We start from the raw sequence: 19,947 nt of genomic DNA on the forward strand, positions 1-19,947 counted from the left end.
ATTCGCAAAAAATACGGATGACATCCGTGTGCATTCCGCTTTTTTGAGTAACGGAACATCTGGCCCCTAATAGAACAGTACTATCCTTGTCCGTTATGCGGACAATAAGGGTCCATTCACACGTCCGCAAAATTTGCGGAACAGGTGCGGACCCATTCATTTTCAATGGGGCCGGAATGTGCTGTCCGCATCAGCAAAAAAATAGAACATGTCCTATTCATTTCCGCAATCTCGGACAAGAAAAGGCATTTTCTATGAGTGTCGGCGATGTGCGGTCCGCAAAATGCGTAACGCACATTGCCAGTGTCCGTGTTTTGTGGATCCGCAAAACACATACGGACGTGTGAATAGACCCTTATAGGACATTTTCTATCTTTGAACGGAACGGAAATGGAATGCATAGAGTACATTCCGTTTTTTTTTTTTTTGCGGACCCATTGAAATTAATTGTTCCGTATACGGAACGCAAAAAACGGAACATAAACAGAAAAAAAGAGTCTGTAAGTTAAATGGGTCCTGGCACCCCTCCCGACACGTCTGTTTTAGTAAATAAATTCTCTAATATATCAATTCTGGAGAATCCTCATTTAGAACCTGTCATTGTTCCATTCCTCTTTTACTCCTGTTAGAAATGTAATATAGATAAATTGATAAGTGGGTGTTGTCACACTGGGCAATTTGTGGAACGGAACGGGCGGCCCATTGTAGACATGCCTATTCTTGTCCGCAAAACGGACAAGAATAGGACATGTTATATTTTTTTTTTGCGGATCCACGGAATGGAGCAACGGATGCGGACAGCACACGGAGTGCTGTCCGCATCTTTTGCGGCCCCATTGAAGTGAATGGGTCCGCACCCGAGCCTCAGAAACTGCAGCTCGGATGTGGACCCCAACTACGGTCGTGTGCATGAGGCCTTACAAATATAAACATGCAGTACTTTTAATCCGGCTGCCTCTTGGCGCACGTTGCCGTGCTGCCGCCAGAACTCCGTCCCCGCCCCCACTATAGTCAATGGGGACGGACCCACACATGGACTAGTGGCAGGACGGATCCGACAAGCTGTTCACCCGCCGGAACAGCCTGCCGGAGTCCCCTGCCGTTAGTGTAAAACTAGCCTAATCCTGGAAAACCCCTTTAAAGGGAAGCTGTCACCTCCAAAAACTATCCCAAGCCGCCAGCAGTACCTGAGAGCAGCCAGCAGCGTGTTTCCGACAATCGCTTTCTTCCTGAAGGCAGATGAAGCAAAACCTCAGAGAACGTTTTTTATCCCCTGCCCGCATGATTTTCTAGTCCGGCTTGAAGTCAAGGGGGCAGCGGCCTCCTTGCTTCAGGGCACGGTAACCGGGCCCCCTTCCCTGCCCCTTCGCTGTGACTGACAGCGCTTATGCAGGAGTGTTCAGCTGCCTTTGCCAAACAGCCGGCTGTCAGTCACAGAGAAGGGGCAAGGAAGGGGGCGCGGTTACCGTGACCTGAAGCAAGGAGGCCGCTGCCCCCGTGACTTCAAGCCTGACTAGAAAAAACGTTCTCTGAGCTTTTGCTTCATCTGCCTTCAGGAAGAAAGCGATTGTCGGAAACACGCTGCTGGCTGCTCTCAGGTACTGCTGGCGGCTTGGGATGGTTTTTTGAGGTGACAGGTTCCCTTTAAGGAGAACCACTACCTCCCCTGAGCTGTTGCCTTCAAGGACAGGGATTTCTCACCGTCGGGGTCATTTCCCACTGTGGAGCGAGGGATGTAGATGTGGAAGATTTTCTGAAGGAGACTGGATACTAAATGACATAGGAGTGCGTAATAACAGGAAGCGAGCTTGGCTGCCATATGTGCACTGGGAGGGGATTGTTCTCCCTTTGATACAAAGTTGGCAGATGCCTCAGTAGGGACTTTGTGTCCTCTTCCTCCTCAGTATTATATATATATAACATTAGTATAGTATATTAGGACTATTATGGCTCCTTCTGGTCATCTCCTACGGTGCTCATAAGGTTGAGGAGCACAAAGGTGACATCACGGAACCCGAGGCGCGGTCTGCCAGAAGTAGTCATGTACTGCAGCTGGTAATTAAGAGAAAATAGACCATTTCCCGACACACCACGCCTGCCATCTGACCTGGAGAGCAGATACAGGGCTGCCCAGCTTACACAGCAGGGGGGATGGTTCCAGGAAACCTCTCAGGGTGGATCTTAATTGACAATTTTATATAGAAAACCATATGTATTTGTACTGTGTGGGGAGGACTGATCTTATGTACTTACAGTGCTGTGAACAGCGATCAGGTCAGAAAATGATCAGGACCCTTACGTTAAGGCTCCATTCACACGTCCACAACGTATTTTGCGGATCCACGAAGCCGCGGATCCGCAAAACACGGACAGCGGCAATGTGCGTTCCGCATTTTGCGGACCGCACATTGCCGGCACTATATGCCTATTCTTGTCTGCAATTGCGGACAAGAATAGGACATGTTCTATTTTTTGGGGGAACGGAATTGCGGACCCGAAAGTGCGGGCCGCAATTCCATGTCCGGGCAGCACATCGTAGGAATAAATGGGTCCACAATTCCGTAAAATGCGGAACGAAATTGCGGACGTGTGAATGGACCCCAAGGGTGCATTCATACGACCGTGTTTTGCAGTCTGAAAATTGCGATTGCGGACAAGAATAGGACATGCTCCATATTTTTGCCGGGACCACGGAACTGAACTACGGCTGTGGACAGCACACAGTTTGCTATCTGCATCTTTTGCAGCTCCATTGAAATGAATGGGTCCGAGCTCCGTTCCACAAAATTGCAGAACGGAGGCAGATCCAGAATTACGGTCATGTGAATGAGCCCTAAAGTTGAGGTAAAGGCTCTCCATCCAAAGAGATAGGATTTGGGGGTGAGGTATGGTCAGGGCTGCTTTGCTATGTACAGTAATTATTGAAGGGGTTCTCCAGGTATACATTTTACCCTTTCCTTTTATGAGAGGGGTACTCCGGGTATACATTTTACCCTTTCCTTTTAGTAAAGGGGTACTCCAGGTATACATTTTACCCATTCATTTTATTGAAGGGGTTCTCCGGGTATATATTTTACCCATTCCTTTTATTGAAGGGGTTCTCCGGGTACACATTTTACCTTTTCCTTTTATTAGAGGGGTACTCCGGGTATACATTTTTCTCTTTCCTTGTGTTTCCCTTGCAAGGCCCTGCAGTGTACTAATGTACTTGCGCTACTTTTTCTGTCTCAATCCGGAGTGGTCACGTGACTGCACCCTCTGTGCCCTCTTCTGACATCACGACCAGACCCCCCATGAGCCCCTCTGTCAGGATTCCCGCCCAAATGGTCGTGATGTCAGACCCATGTGATCTTGGAATGGTCGACATGCTCGATCCACAAGCAGGGTAGGCAGAGTCCCCTGCCTTTCATATCGAAGCTGCGTGGGAGGAAACATTAGGAGCAGTCGGCTGGGGATGATGGAGGGTGTAATGGTTGGAGTTTTTGGCCCAGGCAAGGGCGTATAGGCGTCTCCATTTCTGGCTGACCTAGCAGTGAACAGCATTATGGGAAGTGTTGTGGCTGCAGCTCATCTACGCCCACAACCTGGAGGTTCGGGCTGTAAACAGCGGAGCATGGAGCCTGATATGAAGACTCAGGGAAGGTTGACGGGTGCACTAGGAGACTAGACGAGGTTTACACAATCAAATGAATTTTTTAGGATTCCGCACAACCCCTTTATATAAAATCGTGTAGGAGTTTTTAGACTATATTTACATTGCGTCTTGTTTACATTCAGCGCACAAACAGGCCACCTGATGGCCACCATGCACCCAAGAGTGCCCCGTTTGGCCTGTTATGCATCAGTAGTCCTTATTTAAAGGAGTTCTCCCATTAATGAAGTGACTGAGCAGCCGACGCTCTGCTAATTCCGTATCTCCCATAGCAGTGAATGGGAGCTACACAGCGTCTCACCATCTCTGCCCACTCCTGGACGTCGCCTACTGAGGTTATCTCCATCTCAGCCATGAAAGACTAAGATGGGACAACCCCTTTAACTCTATAGGAAAGTGGAGCAAATGGCGTTTTCTTATACAGGGGTTGACTACAAAAGAATATACAGCGGTTCTTCAGCACATATCCAGCAGAGGGACCCATACACTATAGGGCACTGCTACTGGGGAGGGACCACCACCAGGGTTTCTGCCCAGGGGCCTCCATCAATTGCATTAGCATTCTTGGGCACAGAACATGTGGATTTCCACTTTTAAATTCGCCGCAAACATTTTATATGGGAATCAACCTTCAGGTGGCCAAATTGGTCTACATTTACTAATGCGAGTAGTGCACCTAGATTTTGGGGTAAATTGCGTCCAAGTGCGGCACAAATTGGCACGCGTCGATTTAGAGAAATTATCTGCATCTAGTCCAGCAAGGAGATTTAGTTTAATAAGCAACTTTTTTTTTTTTTGTGCCACAATTCTGGTGTGAAATTCTGTATTTCAATCTTTTTTATTTCTGATATAGAGAATGTCCATCCCTGCACCTCTGTCATCCAGCCCGAACCCCTGGGATAAAGCTGCTGCAGGTCTAAGCGTACGCCATCTTTAGGGTTCGTAGATCTGCCACATTGTACTGCATTTAGGTCATGTATGAAACGCTCGGCCAACAAGCCCAAAAATAGTTAGCCGTGTTGTATTTTAATACGTCCTGTCCTTTATTCTGAAGGTAGATACGTCGCTGTGAGCAGCTTATTTCTCTTTTCCCATTACAAAAGACATGCATGCTCAGCCCGACCGAGCATTCTAGTGTATAGGGAGTTTATTTAGCTATTGACAGTCTATGGCCGCTTGGCTTCAAAGTTTTAGCTCCAAATAGAGTTTTCCCTGCTGGAACTTTGGGGCCCTGTTCTCACAGGAGCCCATTATGGTGTGGGAGCCTCTGGTATAGCGGAGGACCAGTCTGACCCCGTGTGCTGCTCCTGTCGCTGTGATGTGTGGGGACTTCAGAATGAACAACTTCTCCATAGAGAGCGCAGTTCATCCGCTTGGCTTGTACCGCGCTGCAGACAGGAAGCGTGAGGAGCATTTAGTTGCTAGGACTGAAGACAGCTGCCATCCGGTCACAATGACTTCTCCTGTACTGGAAGCAGGGCTTGCTGAGCGACTGCACAGGGTAAGCACAGCAGTCATACCGACAACGACTAGCAGCGCTGTCCTACCAACAATATGCATCATTTACTCCACTGGACAAGAATGGCTCCCAGCCTATAATGTTGCTATTGAGCCCTTCAAAAGTTATTCTGGATTCTGTGCAATATTTGACTGTAACCCCTTGGATACCACAGGGTTTTTTGTTTTAATTTAGTTTTTTTTATAGTTTTCATTTTTCGTCCCTGTATTCCTGGAGCCATAACTTTTTTATTTTTCCGTTCACATAGCCTTATGGAGACTTGTTTTTTTTGCAGGACAAGCTGTACTTTCTAATGCCACCATTTAATATAGCATACAATGTAGTGGGAAGCAGGAAAAAAAAAAGAGTCCAAATGGGGTGGAATTGAAAAAAAAATTCCGACACAGTTTTACAGGTATTGTCCCTAGGGCATTCTCTATGCGGCAAAACTGACCTGTGCCCTTCATTCTCTGGGTCAGTACAATTACAGTAATACCAATATGTGTAGGTTTTTTGTGTTTTAATACTCAAATAATAATAAAAACTTTTACATCGCCATAGTCTGACCCCCATATCTTTATTAGGCCTCTTTCACACTACCGTTTTTTTTTTTCCGTTTTGCGGTCCGTTTTTTGCGTTCCGTATACGGTCCGTATACGGAACCATTCATTTCAATGGTTCCGCAAAAAAAAACTGAATGTGTTCCGTATGCATTCCGTTTCCGTATTTCCGTTTTTCCGTTCCATTGAAAGATAGAACATGTCCTATTATTGCCCGCAAATCACGGTCCGTGGCTCCATTCAAGTCAATGGGTCCGCAAAAAAAACGGAACACATACGGAAATGCATCCGTATGTCTTCCGTTTCCGTTCCGTTTTTTCTGAACCATCTATTGAAAATGTTATGCCCAGCCCAATTTTTTCTATGTAATTACTGTATACTGTATATGCCATACGGAAAAACGGAACGGAAACGGAACCACAACGGAAACAAAAAACGGAACAACGGATCCGTGAAAAACTGACTGCAAAACACTGAAATGGACATACTGTAGTGTGAAAGAGGCCTTATGGTTATAGCTACTGAGATGTGTGGAGGCTCATTTTTTGCGGGAAGATCTTTAGTTTTTATTGATATAATTTTGGAGTGTGTGTGACTTTTTGATCACATTTTATTCAATTTTTTTGGGTAAGTGAAGCGATGAAATAAATGGCGAATCGGCTATTTTGGGGTTTTTCCCATTACGCCATTCGCCTTATGGGATAAATATTTTTTACATTTTAATACTATGGGCACTTTCAGATGTGTCAACGCCCATGATGTTTATATTTTTTATTGGTCATGTATTTATTTTTTTATTTTAGGGAAAGAAAGGCGATTAAAATTATTATATTTTTTTAATAATATTTAATATTTTTTACTTTTTTCACTTACTCTTTTAGCCCCTCTAAGAGGCTACCATATTCACTAGTCAGATTTTTTTTGCCTCTAAGCTGAATTTGCTATTACCCTATGTAGGCCATCTCTAACACGCTAGGTCTCTTTAGAGTGTATTAGATCAAACAACCAGCTTCCCCGATAGCCCCCCGCTATTTAGATGCTGTGGTCATGCTTGACAACGACATCGAAAAGGTTAAATGCCTGCGATCTGCATTATTGCTAGTTGCAGACATAAGCCGCGGGCCTCTGTTGTTTGAAAGCGGGCGCCATGAATCTAAGGCCTCTTGCACACGAACGTGTGTGCCCCGTGGCTGTATTTGCGGATCGCATTTGCGGATCCGCAATACACGGGCACAGTTCCGTGTGCATTCCACATCACAGATGCGGACCCATTCACTTCAATGGGTCCGCAAATCCTGAGATGAGGAATAGTGCGGAACAGAAGCACGGAACGGAACCCTACGGAAGCACTACGGAGTGCTTCCGTGGGGTTTCGTCCCGTACTTCCGTTCCACAAATAGATATAAGGTGTCTTTTTGCGGAACGGCAGGATCGCGGACCCATTAAAGTGAATGGGTCCGCGATCCGCTGCATCTGCCCCACGGTGGGTGTCGCACAGCTTCGTGCTGCACACTACTTGTAAATGTATCAGTAAAGTGAACTAATCCTCTAGGTGTCTCTAGGTCTATTTGCAAACTATGTCAAAACGATAGATACACAATCCATCCTACTGATTGATAGTGTGAGCCCACACTAGACCGCATAGATGTCGCTTAAGCTTGTACTGCGCATCTATTGATGATGGTCAGTCAGATACAATCAATCTTCCAGCAACGCCAGTATCCACAAACAGGCTCGGTCAGAGCAGCAATGTTGCAGATAGATACAATTATAGGTGCACTTTGCCAATAGCTGAGATAAAATTAGATTAGACTAGATTAATGAAACTCCTATTAGAGGAAGAAAGAACCGTGTTATCGACTGTGGAGGGTGAACTGAAGGTGGCCATTGAACAAGCAAAAAAGTTCAGTATTCATAATGATTTTAATAAAAAAGAAACCAACCTTCAGATATCAATAGAGAAATATACAGCGCAGCCTAAAGAAAAGAAGCAACTTTTGTTTAATAGGGATATACACTCACCTAAAGAATTATTAGGAACACCTGTTCTATTTCTCATTAATGCGATTATCTAGTCTAGTTGCTTCAATGCATGTAGGGTTGTGGTCCTGGTCAAGACAATCTCCTGAACTCCAAACTGAATGTCAGAATGGGAAAGAAAGGTGGGCTACAACAGCAGAAGACCCCACCGGGTACCACTCATCTCCACTACAAATAGGAAAAAGAGGCTACAATTTGCACAAGATCACCAAAATTGGACTGTTGAAGACTGGAAAAATGTTGCCTGGTCTGATGAGTCTCGATTTCTATTGAGACATTCAAATGGTAGAGTCCGAATTTGGCGTAAACAGAATGAGAACATGTATCCATCATGCCTTGTTACCACTGTGCAGGCTGGTGGTGGTGGTGTAATGGTGTGGGGGATGTTTTCTGGGCACACTTTAGGCCCCTTAGTGCCAATTGGCCATCGTTTAAATGCCACAGGCTACCTGAGCATTGTTTCTGACCATGTCCATCCCTTCATGACCACCATGTACCCATCCTCTGATGGCTACTTCCAGCAGGATAATGCACCATGTCACAAAGCTCGAATCATTTCAAATTGGTTTCTTGAACATGACAATGAGTTCACTGTACTAAAATGGCCCCCACAGTCACCAGATCTCAACCCAATAGAGCATCTTTGGGATGTGGTGGAACGGGAGCTTCGTGCCCTGGATGTGCATCCCTCAAATCTCCATCAACTGCAAGATGCTATCCTATCAATATGGGCCAACATTTCTAAAGAATGCTATCAGCATCTTGTTGAATCAATGCCACGTAGAATTAAGGCAGTTCTGAAGGCAAAAGGGGGTCCAACACCGTATTAGTATGGTGTTCGCAATAATTATTTAGGTGAGTGTAAAGGACTTTCAAAGAGGGCAGGATCTTTGATTACAGTGTAAACCACTCTGATGCGCTTCAACTAGACACTGAGGCTCCCAAACATACAGTAGGCCATACGGTGGTAGAGGTAGAGGTCGAGGCAGGCGGGGATGGGGTGCTAGAAACACAAGGGGAGTTTTTTTTAGAGAATACCTTCCCCCCCTCGGTGTTCCCTCAGGAACAAGAGTTAGTCCCTGACCAAAAACAAGAATTGAATCTGTTACCTTGAAGTTTTTCAAATATTGAGATGCAGGTTCTACGCAAGGGCCTCGCATTTGTCCCCATACAGAGATTTGACCTCTTCGGTGGGTAAAAGATCTGCACCTTTTTGCTCGTGAGCTTAAATGGCGAAAAATAATTATCACTCGTGATCGCCGTAAATGTGAAGAATTAAGCATTGAAGAACAAGATCTTCCTGATGTGCAGCTCTTAGCAGACCTCGACACGGAGGGCCAACGTGAACCGGGAGACGGTCCTTTCACTAGCTTACGACTTCCGTCTACAAAAGCTCCCCCCCCCTTGGTGACAATACTCCTATTGACACATTTGTGTCGATTGTCACCAACAAACTTTGCCTTTTGGAAATGCAGCACTGTGGGTCAGACAACCTTGGGATGGCAGAAAGGGAGGCTCTCAGAGGGCTTCAGCAGGATAAAGATGTTATCATCAAACCATCTGACAAGGGTGGGAATATTGTCATTTTAGGGCACGATCAATATCATGTGCCATAAAATCCTAAGTGACAAGCAGACATATAGACCATTAACATCTGATCCCACACAAGTTTTCAAGAGAGAACTGTCAGTTATCCTATCAAGAGCCCTGGAGATGAAACTCATTAACAAAACTGAGTTCGCATATGTCCTCCCTGAGCACCCTATTATGGCTGCTTTTTATGCCTTACCTAAATTACATAAAGGCTGTGACCATTTAAAGGGTAGACCAATTGTGTCGGGTATGGGCAGTTTGACTGCCAATATTAGTACCTACGTCGATACAATTTTAAGGCCCTTTGTTACCAGTTTACCCTCACACGTTAGGGACACTATGAATGTTCTGGGTCGTCTCAATGGCATCCAGTGTCACACAGGCACATAATTGCCGAGTTTAGATGTTGAGGCCCTCTACAGCTCGATTCCCCATGATCTTGGCTGTAGAGCGGTGCTCACCTTTTTGCAACAGAGGCAAGAACATCTAAGACGGCACAATGCGCTCCTGATGGAACTATTGGATTTTATTTTGATGCACAATGTGTTTCTTTTTGATGGTCAGATCTTCCACCAGCTCAGGGGAGTTGCAATGGGGAGCCCCTGCGCCCCGACTTTTGTGAATCTCTACCTGGGCTGGTGGGAGAGAGAAATCGTGTTCAGCGAGGATCTGGAAAATATCACATCATCAATCCCGTTATGGATTAGATACATCGACGATGTGTTGGTCCTATGGATGGGTACTAGGACTTGGTTTCAGGAGTTTGTCATGACCCTGAATAAGAACTCTTTGGGGTTGTTTTTCATGTCAGAAATCAGCGAGAATCAAATCTCTTTCTTGGATCTATCAATTTCCCAAAGTACTTCCGGTCAACTTATTACTAAGAATTTCAGGAAGCCCACTGCTACCAACAATCTCCTAAGATGGGAGAGTGGACATCTTGTGGCCCTTAAAAAGGGTATTCCAAAAGGGCAGTACTTAAGGGTTAGGAGAAACTGCTCCCAACTATCAGATTTTAGATCCGCTGCAAAGGAATTGAACCAAAAATTTGTCCATCGCAGATACCCACACAAGGTACCAAGGCAGGCATATCAACACTCCCTAAGTGCCAATAGGGACCAGTTACTTTCCCCTAAAGACAGAACAAGGGATGACGAGGTTGCGCAAATCATAGGGACATATGACAGGGCACACGAGGAAATACGTCAGGTCCTGAAAGACAACTGGGACATTTTACGATCTGACCCGGATATTGGGAGTTTGATCTCTCTGAAACCGGTAATTACTTACTGCCGTAGTCAAAATCTACGGGATTGCCTTGTTCATAGTGTTTACCAAAATACTGTGCATCAATCATGGTTACGCAATACCCTGACTGGTACCTTTCCTTGTGGGTCTTGTAAGTTTTGTCAATACATCAGTAAAGGTAAATGCTTTGCTGGGAGCACGTATAATAAGACTTACTACATTAGATCTTTCATCAACTGTAAATCAGTAGGAGTGATAAACCTTCTGAACTGTATCTGTGGTATTAAATATATCGGAAAAACAAAACGTGAATTAAGACAACGTATTGGTGAACATGTCTCGGACATCAGGAAGTCGAATGATACACCCATAACGAGTCCTGTGGTGGCTCTACAGGGGGGTAGGGTGGAATCTGTCAAATTTCAGGGCATCGAGCATATTAGGATGTCACCAAGAGGGGGGGGGGGGGGGGATATGGATCTCATTTTGTTGGATTATGGATTTACTGACCTCTTGTACAACATTGACAATCTTTATATTTTCAGTATTTTGGACATTTTTTATGTCAGATATGACATATGATACATTTTTGCTAATGGTCATTCTGTCTACATGGTTCTTTGTTTATGCTGGATGCCTTACTGTATTTATAACACATGTGTACCTACCATACTCCATGATTAGGTCCACTTACGTTGTCAATGACTGCACAGCATCCTGCCATCATTACAATATGGTGCATTTACTCTCTTATGTAAGAATGTAATTTGCATTCATAATTCGCATATCCCCTTGTTTGCTGACCCCCCTGTTTATACAGTTATAGACCGCTTTGTTTCTCTTGGTGAGCCTCCATAATATATTCGCCCTTAGGCCTCCTGCACACGACCATAGGTGTCCCGTTGCCGTATTGCGGACCACATTTGCGGATCCGCAATACACGGGCACCGTGTCCGTGTGCATTCCGCATCAAAGATGTGGACCCATTCACTTCGATGGGTCCACAAATCCGTAGATTCAGAATGGTGCGGAACGGAAGCATGGAACGGAACCTTATGGAAGCACTGCAGAGTGCTTCCACAGGGTTTCGTCCCGTACTTCCGTTCCGCGAAAAGATAGACCATGTTCTATCTTTTTGCGGAACGTCCGGATCGCGGACCCATTAAAGTGAATGGGTCCGCGATCCGCTGCGGCTGCCACCACGGACGGCGTTTGTGCATTTTGCGGGCTGCAGCACGGCCACGGGGCGCACACGTTCATGTGCAGGAGGCCCTAGTATGTTCAGCGCTGTAACGCTTTCCTGGGGAGTATACCTGCGTCTCCTGCCCACCAGCTGACCGGTGACATCAGAGCCGTGTCTCTTGCCAGATTGGCTGTGTGAGCGGAGGTAGGTCCCCGGGGTGTTAGCTCTTGGCACATTGGAGGCCCTCACAGTGCCGAGGCTCACATCAGAGCACGCCAGCTCTCACACTAGAGGAGTGCGGCTTAGGCAGGCGCTTTAGTATTAATCTTTGGTGCTCAATACATGTGCTCCTGAAACGCGTCGAGCACTTTGAAGTTGTACGCTCTCGCCTGTTAGTGCTGGTGTTTGGCTGTATATGAGCCATATCAGCGTGTCATCATACAGGCTCGAGTGAATGCACTAATGAATAGGGGTCCTCAGCTATTGGCAAAGTGCACGGCCATAGTCTGATTGTAACTATCTGCAACATTGCTGCTCTGACCGAGCCTGTTTGTGGATACTGGCGTTGCTGGAAGATTGATTGTATCTGACTGACCATCATCAATAGATGCGCAGTACAAGCTTATGCGACATCTATGCGGTCTAGTGCGGGCTCACACTATCAATCATTACCTCCAGCAATGGATTGTACATTTAGAAGTAGTGTGCAGCACATCTACGCAGTCACACGTGAATAAGTGTATATTACATATCCACACCTCTAGCTGGGCCTACAGCACATTATGATTTTGGGTAAGGGTTATACACCTTTTACTATTTTAAATGGAAACAACTAATAAAACTTTTTTGTTTTTGAGTTTTTAATGTCTTTAGACATATTCGTTTGACAATCCCTTTAACCCTTAGATTCAGAGGGTCTTTTAACATGGCGCCCGCTTTCAAACAACAGAGGCCCGCGGCTTATGTCTGCTACTAGCAATAATGCCGATTGCAGGCATTTAACCTTTTAGATGTCGTTGTCAAGCATGACCACGGCATCTAAATAGCGGGGGGCTATCGGGGAAGCTGGTGGTTTGATCTAATACACTCTAAAGAGACCTAGCGTGTTAGAGATGGCCTACATAGGGTAATAGCAAATTCAGCTTAGAGGCTAAAAAAAATCTGACTAGTGAATATGGTAGCCTCTTAGAGGGGCTAAAAAAGTAAGTGAAAAAAGTAAAACAATAATAATAATATAAAAAAAATATATAAAAATTTGAATCGCCTTCCTTTCCCTAGAATAAAAAACGAAATACATAACCAATAAAAAATATAAACATCATGGGCATTGACACATCTGAAAGTGCCCATAGTATTAAAATATCAACAAAAAAAATATATATATCTCATACAGCGAATGGCGTAATGGAAAAAAACCCAAAATGGCCGATTCGCCATTTATTTTATCGCTTCACTTACCCCAAAAAATGGAATAAAATGTGATCAAAAAGTCACACACATTCCAAAATTATATCAATAAAAACTACAGATCATTCTGCGAAAACTGAGCCTCCACACATCTCAGTAGATATAACCATAATAAAGTTATGGGGGTCAGACATATGCGTTTGATGTATTTATAATTCGGACGGATACCTCAGCAACCCTCTTTATTTTTGATAGTTAAAGGGATTGTCCCACAGAAGATTCTACAGTTTTAAAACCAGCACCTTGATATGAATACTTTTGTAATTGCATGTAATTAAGTTATTTACTGAAATCTATCTGTATAGCACCACCTGCTGTTTGCTCCTTTTCTAAATTCTCTGTCCAGCTCACGAATGGACGCACATGCTCAGTTCCATCCTTCAACTTCCACCCGCTGCAGCAGAAAGGACACATCGCTTGAGAAAGTGCACACCCCCTGAGCTGCCAGCTTGAGATAAATCTAGCAGAACAATTAATGGGGAGATCTCTGGATCCGTGTGAGGTACAGGGCTGGTTCTAGCTTTGTTAGAAAGAGATTGTCATGTGCTATATGATGTGTGATTTAAATTTTTTACATTACTCGTGAGATAACACTTAACTTTTAAGATAAGCAGCAAGTGATCGACTGATTGTGGGCGTAGGGAGGAATTCCCAAAAATAGCAATACATCATCTCTCCAACTATTAATCATAATTTTCTATGATTTATCAATTCTTAAAGTGCACTTATCATGATGCAAGTGCATTTGAAACAGGGACACCTACAAGATGCTCAGCTGTGTAGCTAAGGGGGCATGGTGCCAATCAGGGTACCAACAAGCCAGTTTGTCTGGGTCAGGGTATATGGATATACAGTACTGCAAGAGCAGCAGACTGAATCTTGCCCCAGAGAATGAAAGCCTACCTACTCCTTTGAAGGAGGCCTATAAAGGGTTAACATACATGTAGTGGGCATTCAATAGACAATCCTGTCTCCCCAAAAAAACTAAATGCCCCACTATCTGGAACCCCTGGAGATCAGCTGGTGTTGCCAAGAGGAGCATCATTCTGCCATACATTCTCCTACTGTACTAATACTTGGCAGCCTTCAGCTGGATGGTCGACCATATAATAGACAGGATCGCTGGGACTGCTGGAGGAGGAGCTGTCTGTGGTAGCCCCCTAGTCTACAATAATGGGACATATGGGCAAAGGTTGTCACAAAGTGACGACCCTTACACCATACCCCTTCCCATTAAGCAACACCTCCTTTTCCACTAACCCACACCTCCTTGGCAAGATAGCCATAGAGAATGTCTCCAAAACTAGATGCACCAAATTGAGCCAAAACATGGCACAGCTTACATGGCACTTACATTAACCGCAGTGCGTATCATGATGGGGGCTAAATGGATCCTTTACGGGGGCTTAGGTGAGGGTCGATGTAGTGCCCAGCAACCTACGTGGCACTGTTCACCCCATCATGTTGGAGAGGGAATTATCCTATCCGTTATCCAGGAATCTAGCACACCTATTGTAGGGAGGGAAGATGGAAGGTGGGAATTTTTCCAACTGCTTCAGAACATCAACAAAAGGGGTAGGAAGAACAGGATGCATAGCCACACCTTCAGAGCCCCAACACCCAATACTATGTATTTTTCCTCCAGACTCTGCGACTCTACTTTTATGGACACTCTTGATTGCATTTTACTCATTCTGAGCTAAAAATCTATATATTTTTTTCAATTGGTTCCTATTATTAAAAAAATGTTCAGCTGTTTTTGAGCTACAAAAATCTATCTTTCAGCTGACGGCTCATGTGAAACCTAATCTCCTGCCCTCTTAGGCTGGGTTTACACGGGCATCACGTTTTGGCTCAGGATGCAGCCCGGGTGCATTGCGCAAACCCGCGCGAGTAGGTACCCAATTGCAGTCAGTTTTGACTGCGATTGCGTTCCGTTGTGCAGTTTTTTTTATCGCGCGGGTGCAATGCGTTTTGCACGCGCGTGATAAAAAACTGAATGTGGTACCGAGACCCGAACTTCTTCACTGAAGTTCAGGTTTGGGTTCAAGGTTGTGTAGATGTAATTTTTTTCCCTTATAACATGGTTATAAGGGAAAATAATAGAATTCTTTAATACAGAATGCTTAGTAGAATGTCAATTGAGGGTTAAAAATAAATTAATTAATTAACTCACCTCCTCCAATTGATCGCGTAGCTGCTGGTCTCCTGTTCTTTCTTCAGGACCTGTCACTGTGATGGACCATGTGATTGGACCATGTGATGTGACGTCACCACAGGTCCTTTAGCCGGCAGCTCATGAGTAAAGAAGTAAGAAGAGATCGGCAACTACGCGATTAAGAGGAGGAGGTGAGTTAATTTTTTTATTTATAACCCTCAATTGACCTTCTACTAAGCATTCTGTATTAAGAATGCTATTATTTTCCCTTATAACCATGTTATAAGGGAAAATAATACAGTGAATAGACTTTCATCTTAGCAACTATGCGTGAAAATCTCACCGCATCTGCATTTTTATGCTTTACCTACATGAAAAAACGATCCATGTACAGCTATAGAAATACGGTATTTCCGGAGACAGCTGAGGAGCCCTTGGTTTTAAGTCGTTACTTGGTCCTTGGTACCCAGGGATAGAGATGACTTATTATATATTTTTTTACAACCATTTATTAGTATATTTTAATCTACCTCCCACCATTTTCTTGTACATTACTGTGTAATCTACCGCTCACTGGTTACTGCCACTGGGCAGCTCACTGCTTACTCTACCACCCACCAGTCGCAGTACATCCCTTCCTAGTGTACACCAGGTCTATCCACAACCCACGAGTCATCAGTGATTTACTGGACTGGTTTAGATAATCAACCTCAAATCTGTCCTGTATGTATGCGTTTATGTGTATATATATACAGATCAATCAACCAAACAGTAAAACCACCTCCGCAATACTGTGTAGGTTCCCCTTGCCCCTTGTGCCACCATGTGATGGAAAAATGAATCCAGCCAGTGTCATGGGTACAAAACTGCTGACAGATGCCCTTTAAACAGACCCCGTGCCACATGCAAATGTGTTGCAAAAAGAGACCAGCAAAATCACCAGTAAGAAAAAAAAAATCCTATAGTAAAAGGGGTTATCCCATGAAAAGTATTACTTTACAATATACATGCTATAAACATGTTGGGGCAGATTTATCCCACTGGTGTAAAGTAGAGCTGGCTTAGTTGCCCATAGCAACCAATCAGATTCCAGCTTTCATTTTTCACAGCTCCTTTGGAAAATGTAAGGTGGAATCTGATTGGTTGCTATGGGCAACAAAGCCAGCTCTACTTTACACCAGTGTGATGAATGACCTCCATTGTTTTGTGTTCTATGTACATTTTCCTCTCTGGTGGCGCCCCCTGCTGTTTCTCCTACTGATCCAGCCTTTACTGCAGTAATTCAGTAGCATCCTTCTCTTTCTCCCCTAAGGCTGGGTTCACACCTGAGCGTTTTACAGCGCGTTCCTACGCGCTGTAAAACGCTCAACAAGCAAAAACCAATGCTTCCCTATCGGCATGGTTCTCACCTGAGCGTTTTACAGCGCGTACGATCGCGCTGTAAAACGCCCGACGCCCCAAGAAGTACAGGAGCTTCTTTGGGGCGCATTGTCGCGCGTTCCCGCACATAGACCTAGCGGGAACGAGCGACAATGGGCGTTTGCTTGTTTCCTCGGCACGCATGTAAACGCCCAATAAGCACGCTTGTAAACAGCGCTTATCGGGCACGCTTATGTGTGAACCCGGCCTTAGTGCTGGTGTAGTGTTCTCTTCTATTCATTCTTCCTTACTTCTGAATTCAGAAATATATAACTCCGGGGCCATACTGTATGAGGGACTCATTTCTATGCACAGGAGAACAGGGTTAACAAGAGCTAATTGCAATACATCGGGGAGATTCAGGTGCTTGAGCTGCTGCTCACCCACCGAAAGAGAAGAAAGACCTCCAAATATATGAGCACAAAAAAGTTTTAAATTCATGGGAGGACCCATTTAATGGAGCAATTTTACCTAAAAACTCAGATTGCTTGAATGCAATTCATCTTCCGCAGACCTTCATAGACAAATCGTCCCTGTAAGGGCTCATGCACACAAACGTATTTTCCTTCCATGTCCATACCGTTTTTTTTGCGGACCATACGCGGAGCCATTCATTACTATGGATCCGCAAAAAAAAAAAAAAAGAACGTTACTCCATGTGCATTCCGTTTCCATATGTCCGTATTTCCGTTCTCCAAAAAAATGTCCTATTATTGGCTGCATTACGGACAAGGATTGTACTGTTCTATTAGGGGCCAACTGTTCCGTTCCACAAAATACGGAGTGCACACATACGTCATCCGTATTTTTTTCGGATATGTGTTTTTTGTGGGCCGCAAAATACATACGGTCGTGTGGATGAGCCCTAAGGGTAGTTTTGCATAGGTACAGCAGAACTGTATTTGACATTTAACTCTTTAGGCTAAACTGAGCATCATCTCACGCAACTGAACATATTAGGCATGAGATAATGTAGGAGTTTTACTCCAGTCCCATGTAAGGCTACTTTCACACTTGCGGCAGAGTGATCCGACAAGCAGTTCCGTCGCCGGAACTGCCTGCTGGATCCGGCAAAACGTATGCCAACAGATAGCATTAGTAAGACTGATCAGGATCCTGATCAGTCATAAAAATGCATTGAATTGCCGGATCTGTCTTTGCGGTGTCATCCGGCAAAATGGATCCGGCATTTATTTTTTTCACCTTTTTTTCGGTCTGTGCATGCACAGACCGGAAGGACAGGTCCGACATTCCTATGGAAAAAAATTCACGTAAGTCTTCAGTTTTCTTCGCCGGAGAGCATGCTACGGTTTTCTCTTTTGCCTGATTAGTCAAAATGACTGAACTGAAGACATCCTGATGCATCCTGAACGGATCGCTCTCCATTCAGAATGCATGGGGATATGCCTGATCAGTTCTTTTCCGGCATTGAGCCCCTAGGAGGGAACTCAGTGCCGGAAAAGAAAAACGCTAGTGTGAAAGTACCCTAAAATGACAAACACATTGTGACATCACAGTGGATTTTGTCAAAAGACCAAGTCAGCTCTGCTACATTTGATTTTCAGCACTTCGGGGGTCATACACAATGCTATTGCAGCAAATGTCAAAGTGAACATTTGCTACGTCTGTAACTCTTTAGTACCACATTACAGTACGTTTACCTGCAGTCCTATGTCAACGTTAGCATAGCATAGCAACAAACTGAGCTCTGGTACAGCTGTAGTCCAGTATCACAGATAGTGTAGCAGTGCTGAGTTTATCACTTAAGTGTTTGGGGCTGCAACCATTCTGCACTGTGAATAACATAATTCTGTTAATTTACCTGCAGTCCTATGTAAAACCACAGATGACCCATCATGATATCACAAAGAGTTGCGACAAATCCATCTGTAAGGTCAGGAGTATGTAAGGTATCAGAGAGAATATTGGGTGAGTTACATGGGTTGTACTCACTTTTTCTTGGCCGGCGGACCTGGATGAGCAGGAGACGGGCCGGACGGTAGGATCCAGATGAGTTAGTTCATTCGTTTTCTGCGATGAGCCCCCCGGACCGGGTGATGCTGCTCCTGTGATGTGGAGGGGGAAGCTGCATCTGACAGAGGAAGTTCTGCTCAACAACAACAAGAGAAAGGAAAAAAAAACTTTGCAGCCTGGAGAAGTCGGTCGGTGCAGGAAGCGGAGACTTTCCAGGAGCCTGTGATGTCAGCCCCTGTCTGCACCAGGCCCAGGCTCATTTTCCCTCTAATCTATGCGCTCTGGAAAGGAAAGGGTTAAAGTGACTTTCTAATAAGGGCTCCTCCCTGAAGAGATGCCTTCACAGTCTGCTGGGTTTTTTAATTTTTAACACTGTCATCTCCAGATGGCACAGTTTACAAAGAACAGAATCCAGCCCTATAGTGTTTCCAATAACCGGGCCCCCTGCCAGCTCCAACAGGAGGCTGAGGACATAACCCACAGGACTGGAATTCCACTATGTTAGCTGGTAGGTCTAATATACTAGATAGATAGATAGATGCCAGATAGATGATTGATAGATAGTAGATAGATAGATAGATAGATAATACATAGATAGATAGGAGATAGATAGATAGATATGAGATAGATAGATAGATAGATAGATAGATATGAGATAGATCGATAGATAGATAGATAGATAGGAGATTGCTCAGGAGATAAATAATAGATAGAGTGATATGAGATAGATAGATGTAAGTAGGTAGGTAGATAGATATAGATAGATAGATAGATAGATAGATAGATATTAGATATGAGATAGATAGGAGATTGATGTAAGGATGGATAGATAGATAGATAGATTTGACTCCATAATTGCACCAATCCTCTTGTATGGCAGTGAAGTCTGGGGCCCTCACACGTACCCTGACTGGTCAAGATGGGACTCCAGCCCAACAGAAATATTCCACCTGGAATTCGGTAAGCATCTCCTCCAGGTCCATCGGAGCACCTCTAACAGTGCCTGTCGAGGGGAGCTGGGCAGATTCCCTCTACACTTTACAATCCAGAAGAGGGCGCTATCATTCTAGGGGCTATCATTCATGGTAGTAGCGAAGGCTCCCATCACCATAAAGCCTTGCTACACCAAGGGATCCCAGGCAAGGCAAAGCCCCA

The 19,947-nt window shown here is 44.6% G+C and overlaps 1 protein-coding gene across 2 annotated transcripts in view; it reads right to left on the bottom strand.

Moving 5' to 3' along the window:
• STON1 (stonin 1) overlaps positions 1–19,947 on the bottom strand; it is a 128,137-nt gene that overhangs the window by 107,867 nt on the left and 323 nt on the right. The window contains exon 2 of one of the 2 annotated variants that reach the window (XM_044292486.1): positions 18,772–18,925. The gene's annotated coding sequence lies outside the window, so the exon portion shown is untranslated. Of the gene's footprint in view, positions 1–18,771; positions 19,242–19,947 lie in introns of those variants that run through there. The other variant, XM_044292485.1, reaches the window with a different exon arrangement.

Source organism: Bufo gargarizans, chromosome 4 (assembly GCF_014858855.1).
Source record: "Bufo gargarizans isolate SCDJY-AF-19 chromosome 4, ASM1485885v1, whole genome shotgun sequence".
Taxonomy (NCBI): Eukaryota; Metazoa; Chordata; class Amphibia; order Anura; family Bufonidae; genus Bufo; species Bufo gargarizans.